The 11,004-nt window shown below is 30.0% G+C and overlaps 1 long non-coding RNA gene across 1 annotated transcript; it reads left to right on the top strand.

Moving 5' to 3' along the window:
- Positions 1-702: 702 nt before the first annotated feature.
- On the top strand, positions 703-4,314 carry LOC126882801 (uncharacterized). The gene is made up of 2 exons (XR_007697399.1): positions 703-1,032; positions 1,914-4,314. It is a non-coding gene; the product is annotated as an uncharacterized LOC126882801 (long non-coding RNA).
- Positions 4,315-11,004: the final 6,690 nt, after the last annotated feature.

The following is an 11,004-nucleotide window of genomic DNA, read 5'->3' as shown; positions in this document are numbered from 1 at the left end:
GACCAACTAATATTTTTTATAATTAATGTTTTTAATTTTAATTTTAAATTAATCACTTTGACATTTATGTCAAATTTCCGGTAAACGTTTACAGACTTGCTACTACTGGCGCTCGCGAATTTGTAAATATCCCCTCTACGTACGAGCTCACAGCGTATAACATATTGAAAACATCACTTAAATCGGACAGCAGGTTCAGGAAATTTGAGACATCAAAAATGACCCATTTTTAAGGTGTCCGGTTAATTTTGCACCCCAGTGTACATTGTAAATGAAATTACAATTTTTAAATTACATATTAATAGAGCTTACTGGAAATTTGGACTGCGTCAATTTATTAGTAACTATTGTTCGATAATTTGGCAACCAACACCCGTAAAGATTCTTAGATAACTTTAAGTAACGTTCTGAAATATAAATTTGTTTCTGACGTAAGGTACAAATCGAACATGCAAATATATCATTATTATTCTATTTGCCATAGAAAGATGTCAAAAGTATTTTGGGTTTTCCCTCCAGGATGTAAAACAATTAACGCTGCAAACGTATGAATAGGTCCAATCATTGAGCGAAATTTTAACAATATCTACGTGCTATATTTGTTTAACATCTAATGCATGGAAGTTATTTACTTATTATTGACAAGAATACCAACCAAAGGAAACAAAATCAATAAAAACAAACCAAGAACATATACATATTGGGATAAACCGTAATCGTACCCCTTCCTAACTGCCAAAGTGTCATGGCCGCCGTCGGGACCTATTGTGCTGACATTTACAATGTTTACATATAGAAAAGTTTGTTTTTTTCTGCTTATAATGCCGTTTTCTAAAGATATTAGTGAACAAAATCGATTTGCTAACAATATTTAATATATTTTAAATGTGCTAAAATTGGATTCAACAGCAAAAGTCGCATAAATAACATATAAATGACGAATTTGTTTACCTATTACAAATGGGGTTATGTGGTTGTAACTGTTTATTTTGGGAATAAAATGAAAATGATCAATTAAACGACTGGAAAACTGTAAGTATTACAATTAAAACATGTTTATCCTATCACAAGAGTTCACTTCATTTTAAGAAAGCTAATTATTATTATACAATAGACATTTATAAACTGCCATGTACTTTTAAGGTTACTTTTGATCTGTTTTCAAAGCTTATGATTAAATGTTACCTCTTTATTAATTAGATTTGCCAACAAAAGATGCATGATTAAGGCCAAATGCAATTCCTTTGCTAAAGTCATAAAAAAAATTACAAATACAGTTAAAAAAATTATTTTAAAAAGGTCTCTCAAAAGACATGAAAATTATACAACAACTCAAAAAACTAGAGAATGTAAAGAAAGCCAGGTTATTGGAAATGGAATTCCTGTTTAATTGAAAGCCAGTAAACTATCCAAGACTTTTCAGAATCAAATGTGTCAACTTGTAAAACGATTCTTCTGACATTTTTAGTAAAAACCAGATTATCCTCAAGAAAAATTCTGTTTTAAGTGAAACTCAAAGTCATATATATAAATATAATTTTGTGAAAGTGTCATCTTTGAATGAAACAAATTTTTTACCTAAACAAATAAATGTTTGGATCTAATTAAAAACAATGCTGAATCAAGTACAGTAGAAATACAAACCTTTGAACTTCTAAATGTGATTGTTAAAAGTGTCGAGATAGCTACTGCATAGGGATTCGAAAGGGATAGACTTGTTATGAACGCACTTGATCATGTACTTCTTACTGTTATAAAGTTGAAACAAAACTTATTTTATGCTTTCTTATCAGTCACTTTTAATTGTGTATCAACTTTACGTGGTACATCGTGCAAAAATTGCTAAAATGCAAACATTATATTTATTTTCTGTGTTACATTGGATACTATGATTGAATGTCTTCCTCTTTTAGATAGTGAAGTGAAGAACATCTTGAAGTTCCAATGATGTTTCAAGATGAGATAAATCGAAATAATGGTTGTATGTTAGAAGGACAGAGAATACGAAGAAATGTTATTGCTGCATACTTAGTGTAGTGAAATACAAACTTCAAACATTATAATATATTTTTTTATTTCAAACATTTCATATGATTATGAAAGAACATCTTCCTCTTTAAAACAATGAAGAAGTGAAGAACATAATAAAGTTCCAACGAAAATGATTCCAGATGAGGAAAATCGAAATAATGGTTGTATGTTACGTGTATAGAGAATACGAAGAAATGTTATTGCTGCAAACTTAGTGTAGTGAATTAAAAACTTATTGTCAAATACAAATCAATTTATTTCATACTTTTATAATATATAGTGGTACAATTTTATATGTGTTCAAATAAAAATATTAATAAATAAAATACAATAAACACAAATCATGTATATCTTACAATGAATTACAAAATCAAAAATTAATTACAAAAATATCAAAATAAATCTAAAATATTAAAAAGTAACCCATAATTTTTATAGTACCTACATACTTTGGTTGGTACTCTAATAATTTGGAAATCCATTAAAGTTTGTAGATGGAAATTGCAGGTATCTAAAAAATATATAAAGTAACTCAACAATCTCTTTTCAATTAGGGTTGCAGTTGATAAAGATGAATGACCCTTGCTCGGGAAATCAAATGTATCTAAAAAAAAATTAAGTAACAGCTTTCTAACAAAACAATCTTAGCACTAAACGGAAACAAAGATACTGGTAAGTATTAAAACATTTTTTGAAAAATCTTTCTGAAAGTGAAAATAAAGACTACTCTCTATGGGAACAACTAAAACTGGGTATGCTTTACAAAAAAATGTATCCAGAACAAACTTCTTCTCTATAAGGCAATACTACTACAAGTCTGGATGTACAGGATTTAATTCTGGGGAACTGCCAGTAACACATAATATGCAAAGACTACAAAGATTCCAATCCAAAGTCTTTCATGATGTCCGATTTTTTTATTACCACTACCAAATATCACGCTAAACTTAAAATTCTTACAATGAAGATAGCTAAAGCTTGAGTACACATAGATAGATCCAACCAAATAAATAAAAACAATTAATGTATGTAAAATGTATGTTAGTCTTCTTCCACTTGCAGAAGATATTTTCAGTTGTTTGTGCCACTGTGAACTTAAGATCTCTAATATTAACCGATGATAAATTTATGAAAACTGATTTTAAATATTAAAAACTTTCAGAGATATTTCAATTTTCGAAACATCTTATAAAAGAGTGAAAAATATTCAGAGACACCTTACAGCCATAAACCAGTAAAACTAAAATATTTAATGTTTTTGTATAAATTAATATTAATATTTATGAACTTTTTAAATATATCTTTAAAAATTTTATGATAAATAAAATGTTTTTGAGTAAAGGCAATATTTTTTTTGTATGGTAATAGAAAAGATTAATATTTGAAATCATATACAGCATCACATTTTATAAATTATAATCTTTTTATTATAAAAATAGTAATACCGTGTGTCTACAGATGGGGTGCCCAAGAGGAAAAACTTTTTTATTTTCAATTTTAGCGAAAAATGTCATTCTTGATAAAAACTTTTGCTTGTTCTAAAACCCCATAAAATGAACTAAAATTCAAGTTTTTCAAATCCTGCTTATTTTTATAGCCAATTTTATGTAAATCCCTATAAATTTTTGCACTAAGTTCGAAATTGTAACAATAATAACTTGGGAGAACAACCCTTTCACTTCTCTGGATTACGAAGCCAGACTTTGTCGTTCTCCTTGAATCATCCAATTATTTATTAATTAAATAATTATTAATACAACAATTTTAATAATGAAATTTATCACAAGATAAATTCTTTATTGATAGCTTAAAATTGTCAAAAAAATTGACAATTCGCAAATGATTTATCGAAGTTGATAGTTACTAAGCTACATTGTGGCTTGGCAACACTAGATTATTGTTAAGATTTCAAACTTAGTGCAAAAATTTACATAAAATAGGGATTTACATAAAATTGGCTACAAAATTAAGCAGGATTTAAAAAACTTGAATTTTATTTCGTTTTATGGGGTTTTAGAACAAGCAAAACTTTTTATCAATAATGACATTTTTCGCTAAAATTGAAAATAAAAAAGTTTTTCCTCTTGGGCACCCCAACCGTGGACACACTGTATATAATTATAATACTAAAATCACAATAAAGATGCACTAGAAAGAAACGAACACAAGACATGATGAATGTTATGAGGAGCACTCACAAATCATGATTTACAAAGTTTATACATTGTAAATCGTGATTCGGGAGTGCTATTTGTATCATTCAACATGTCTTGGGTTGTTTATTTCTGGTGCATCTTTATTGTGAGTTTAGTATAAGAGAATTACAAGTTTTATGTTAAATCTTCTGAATCAAATTTTTGTTAGGTATCATGTCACTCTTACTAATTTTATCCCATAAACACTTTGAAATAATACATTTTTTAGTTCCATGACTGTTATCAATTGTTGGATATCATATTGGCTACCATATTCGCTATTGTGGCGTTATTGACAGCAGCTCTAACTAATGATGATGGAGTCGATTTTCCATACTATGGTCTTAGATTGTTCAGCTATGATTGTGAGATTCTACCAGAACCACATTTACCTTGGATCTTTCTCTGAATTATCAAATGCAAAAGTTCATATTTTTTAGGGTGTTTCATACCTAAGTATTATTGACCTAAGTATTCCAGCTTGTGTCTCTTTAGTCAAATGGAAATTATTATATGAAACTCTACAAGAACACATTCATATTATAATCAATTAAGTATATTAATTTTAATCACAAATGTTTATTGGTTGAGAGAGTGACTTTTTTACTTATGCTCAATCAAATATTTTTACTATTTTCTGTTAGTTTTTTAAAAGTTATTTATGATATAAGTGTTAAAAGTACACATTTAAGGCACGCATGTGAAAGTCTGCAATTCACATGAGTGCCTTAAAAATGTACTTTTTAACACACATATCATACAATATTTTTTCTGCAAACGTAATTACAGAATAATATCTACAAAAACTTTTTTCTACAGCCGTGTTAAAAATTCAATTTTTAGCACTCCATAAGAGCATTAAAAATGCTACTTTAAGGCACAAGTGCTTTAAAATTTTTATGGCACTGCAATTCGTATTGACCGTATAGACAATTTTGATGTAATGTCACAAAAATATAAAAATGGAATGTCAGTCAAGTTCAAGTAAAAGTTTTTGTAGATATTGTCCTGTAATTACGTTTGTAGAAAAAATATTGTATGATATGCGTGTTAAAAAGTACATTTTTAAGGCACTCATGTGAATTGCAGAACTCGCTATCGCTCATTCTGCAAACTTTCACATGCGTGCCTTAAACGTGTACTTTTAACACTTATATCATAAATAACTATTACTTGAACTGACATTCCATTTTTATATTTTTTTGACATTACATCAAAATTGCCTATACAGTCAATACGAACTGCAGTGCCATAAAATTTTTAAAGCACTAGTGCCTTAAGGTAGCGTTTTTAACGCTTGTATAGAGTGCTGAAAGTTGCATTTTTAACACGGTTGTAGAAAAAATAAATTTTATGTATATTTTATCTAAAAAAGTATTTAAGCACTTAAATATTTTTTCAAAAATAGAATATTTTTATGAACTTCTTTAATTCTTTTTTATTTTAACTTTAATGCAATCTGTTATCATTATAACAATATGACAGATATAAAAAATGACACAGTGGGAACTACACTCAGGGGTGAGAACTCTTTACATATTTATATTAATTTAGTCTACATTACCATATTTCTGACTTTTTTACAAATTAGTAACTACTATCTACTTCCCAGTGGTGTAGAGATCGGTAACTTTTCTTAACCCTCTAGTGCCCTAGTTTGCCTCAAGGCGGACCATAATAAAAATTTCCATGCTTACTATTTAAGTATTTTATAGCTGCAATACCGAAACCAGCCTCTGGACTAGATCAGATAAGCATCCAGCTTTTAAAAGTTTGGGTGATCAGACAGATTTTTACCCTATAATTTTCAGTTTAGCATGATATTTGGTAGTGGTACTAAAAACATCGGACATCATAAAAGACTTCGGATTAGAATCTTAATAGTTTTTGCATATTTGTATTACTGGCAGTTCCCCAGATTTAAATCCTGTACATCCAGACTTGTCGTAGTATTGCCTTATAGAGAAGAAGTTTGTTCTGGATACATTTTTTTGTAAAGCATGCCCAGTTTTATTTGTTCCCATAGAGAGTAGTCTTTATTTTCACTTTCAGAAAGATTTTTCAAAAAATGTTTTAATACTTACCAGTATCTTTGTTTCCGTTTAGTGCTAAGATTGTTTTGTTAGAAAGCTGTTACTTAATTTTTTTTTAGATACATTTGATTTCCCGAGCAAGGGTCATCTTTATCAACTGCTACCCTAATTAAAAAGAGATTGTTGAGTTACTTTATATTATTATATTTTTTAGATACCTGCAATTTCCATCTACAAACTTTAATGGATCTCCAAATTATTAGAGTACCAACCAAAGTATGTAGGTACTATAAAAATTATATGTAACTTTTTAATATTTTAGATTTATTTTGATATTTTTGTAATTAATTTTTGATTTTGTAATTCATTGTAAGATATACATGATTTGTGTTTATTGTATTTTATTTATTAATATTTTTATTTGAACACATATAAAATTATATCACTATATATTATAAAAGTATGAAATAAATTGATTTGTATTTGACAATAAGTTTTTAATTCACTACACTAAGTTTGCAGTAATAACATTTCTTCGTATTCTCTATACATGTAACATACAACCATTATTTCGATTTTCCTCATCTGGAATCATTTTCGTTGGAACTTTATTATGTTCTTCACTTCTTCATTGTTTTAAAAAGAAAGATGTTCTTTCATAATCATATGAAATGTTTGAAATCAAAAAATATATTATAATGTTTGAAGTTTGTATTTCACTACACTAAATATGCAGCAATAACATTTCTTCATATTCTCTGTCCTTCTAACATACAACCATTATTTCGATTTATCTCATCTTGAAACATCATTGGAACTTCAAGATGTTCTTCACTTCACTATCTAAAAGAGGAAGACATTCAATCATAGTATCCAATGTAACACAGAAAATAAATATAATGTTTGCATTTTTAGCAATTTTTGCACGATGTACCACGTAAAGTTGATACACAATTAAAAGTGACTGATTAAAAAAGCATAAAATAAGTTTTGTTTCAACTTTATAACAGTAAGAAGTACATGATCAAGTGCGTTCATAACAAGTCTATCCCTTTCGAATCCCTATGCAGTAGCTATTTCAACACTTTCAACAATCACATTTAGAAGTTCAAAGGATTGTATTTCTGTAACTGTACTTGATTCAGCATTGTTTTTAATTAGATCCATACATTTAATTGTTTAGGTAAAAAAATTGTTTCATTCAAAGATGACACATTCACAAATATGACTTTGAGTCTCACTTAAACAGAATTTTTCTTGAGGATAATCTGGTTTTTACTAAAAATTTCAGAAGAATCGTTTTTACAAGTTGACACATTTGATTCTGAAAAGTCTTGGATAGTTTACTGGCTTTCAATTAAACAGGAATTCCATTTCCAATAACCTGGCTTTCTTTACATTCTCTAGTTTTTTGAGTTGTTGTATATTTTCATGTCTTTTGAGAGACCTTTTTAAAATAATTTTTTTAACTGTATTGGTACTTTTTTTATGACTTTAGCAAAGGAATTGCATTTGGCCTTAATCATGCATCTTTTGTTGGCAAATCTAATTAATAAAGAGGTAACATTTAATCATAAGCTTTGAAAACAGATCAAAAGTAAACTTAAAAGTACATGGCAGTTTATAAATGTCTATTGTATAATAATAATTAGCTTTCTTAAAATGAAGTGAACTCTTGTGATAGGATAAACATGTTTTAATTGTAATACTTACAGTTTTCCAGTCGTTTAATTGATCATTTTCATTTTATTCCCAAAATAAACAGTTACAACCACATAACCCCATTTGTAATAGGTGAACAAATTCGTTATTTATATGTTATTTATGCGACTTTTGCTGTTGAATCCAATTTTAGCACATTTAAAATATATTAAATATTGTTAGCAAATCGATTTTGTTCACTAATATCTTTAGAAAACGGCATTATAAGCAGAAAAAAACAAACTTTTCTATATGTAAACATTGTAAATGTCAGCACAATAGGTCCCGACGGCGGCCATGACACTTTGGCAGTTAGGAGGGGGTACGATTACGGTTTATCCCAATTAGTGATGTGAGTTGTAAAATTACATAACTTACGTTACATAAATTACACGTAACTTACGGTAATATTACATGATACCCGTAACTTAATGTAATTTATGTAATTTTTGGAATTTACGTAATTTATGAAATTTAACGTAACTTATGATAAATTTACATAAATTACCGTAATTTATGTAATTACTGGTAAAATTACATATATTATGGCAACTTATGCGCGCGCAATTGTCGTAAGTGCGGTGCGCCGGTGCCGGCGCGCGCGAACCAGTGGGTGCTATTACGCTCGTCGCTCGTTAGTCGTTCCTTAGTCTGAGTCAGGCAGGTTATGTTTACATTTCTGTTATTGTATGTGTAATGTGTATGTATAAGTTAGTTTTCGACTGTTCTTTCTCTATTCATTCACGCAGCGTTGGTTACTTTACATTTATTTATAAGGAAGCACAGAAACTATAAGGTAAGAAATATATTATTTCTACAAACAGCAAAACACGTGCCGGTGATGTCCATAGCAACCTTAGATTGGGAAACACAGGGGCGGGCCTATCGCATATCGACTGTACGTTAAATCTAACGCGCGTCATTTTATATGTGGCTACAGTACTTAATTCTGAATTCGGTTTACCAAGTTTTATTCGATTTTTTAGATTAGTTTACTGTACAATAACTATAAGAATGATAGGAGCAACGGGGTACTTGTGCATGTAGCATGTGTAATTGAATTACACTGACATAACTTACTAAATAAAAAATTTTGATAACGTTGAGGGCAAAATAATGTAGTTGTCCGATCCAGTATTCTGCTTATTCGAATTTCATTAAATTGTTACACAGATTCAATTTTAATCTTTCTTCTATTTAAGGATGCCTAACAATTTTTTATGCCCTCGTGCCCATCAAATACTTTGAAAAATAATGTTTTTTCCCTTCTTAATGTTTAAGTCTACCTGAATATTTTTTTTAGGTCATAAAACATGGTGAAACGTAAGACAGATATCTGGCTTTATTTTGAAGTGTTACCTGCGGGTTCTTCTAATCAAAAGACCATAAATGTGAGGTGTAAATTTTGCAAGAGTGTACATGCAAAAAATGCTACAAGAATGAAATCTCATCTTCAACAATGCACTTATGTGCCGCATATGATAAAACTTAAATTCAATATTTTAACTCCAAAGTCAAAGGGGAATCACTCTAAATTTCCATTTGAAACATCCATGAAAAAGATCACATCGGCAAAATTGGATAACGATAACACTGATGCTGCTTGTACATCATCAACGGTTTCCACAGCATCAACATCTGCTTCTGATAACATTCATGTGGAAACACCTGTTTGCACAAAAATCAACAGAATACAATCATTTTGTGATCGAATGACACACGAACAAAATAACGAATTGAATATTTTGCTTGCTAGAGCTATTTACACCAGTTCAGCACCACATTCAATTACCGAGAATGAAGATTGGAAATTGTTTTTTAAAAAAATTAGACCTTCATACACCTTACCATCGAGATATATGTTATCAAATCGTCTCCTGACCGAAGAGTACGAGCGAGTTGAAGTTCAAGTTAATGATAAAATTAAGCAAGCTGACAATTTATCATTGCAATGCGATGGTTGGTCCAACTTGCGAAATGAAAGTGTAATTAATTTCATTGTTACAACACCCGAACCGTTATTTGTCAAATCAGTACTAACAAAAGCAGAGAAGCATACCGCAGAATATATAACAAAATTAATGGTTGAAGTTCTGGAGGAGTATGGACCTAAAAAATTTTTCGCTATTGTGACTGATAACGCAAAGAATATGAGGAAGGCTGTGAGACAATGTGAAGAGATGTATCCCCATCTTGTATCATACGGCTGTTTAGCGCACACATTACATTTATTGTGCAGCGATATTTTGAAATTATCTTCAATAGAGACACATTTGTCACATATTATACATATCGTTAAAACTATTAACCAGTGTCAAGTACTGAGAGCTCAATTCACAGAAATAAGAAATGAGATGAAGTGTGGAGTGTCTCTTAGCCTACCTGTAAAAACAAGATGGGGTTCACATGTAAAATGTCTTCAAGATCTGACTAAATGCAAGTCCGTCCTACAACGTCTAGCAATATCTCCAGATAAAACAATTCAAGATAGAATACGCAGCGCAAAAGCAAATTTACTTGATGAAGGATTCTGGATAAATTCTAGCGCTCTTGTTGAATTGCTTAAGCCAATTACTGAAGCAATAACACGTCTTGAAGGAGATTCTTCGTCAATTCATTTGGTTTGTGAAACTTTCGCGAAAATCGGTAGTAACATATCTACTCATTTAGAATGCGTGAAACTAACGGATTGCGAAAAAACAGAAGCGATGGATAAATTTATATCAAGGAAGGAATACGCCCTTCAACCGATCCATTTTGCCGCAGACTTACTAAACCCTCGGTCTGTTGGTGCAAATTTATCATCAGCCGAAAGGATTGAAGCGATGAAATACATTACTACTATGTCAACCACGACCACGATAGAGATTGGTGATGAAGGAGTGTCAAAGATTACTGAGGATTTAGGAAACTATTTAGCTAAAACAGACTTTTTTGGCGAAACATTTTTATGGAACATACTCGATAATGTCTCTTTGGTTACATGGTGGAAAGGATTTTGTGGACATTCATGCCTCTCCAAAGTTGCAGTCAGGATATTGACA

The sequence above is a fragment of the Diabrotica virgifera genome, chromosome 3 (genome assembly GCF_917563875.1).
Source record: "Diabrotica virgifera virgifera chromosome 3, PGI_DIABVI_V3a".
NCBI lineage: Eukaryota > Metazoa > Arthropoda > Insecta > Coleoptera > Chrysomelidae > Diabrotica > Diabrotica virgifera.
The sequence above is the reverse complement of the archived record's forward strand: the minus strand, read 5'-3'. Positions and strand labels throughout refer to the sequence as shown.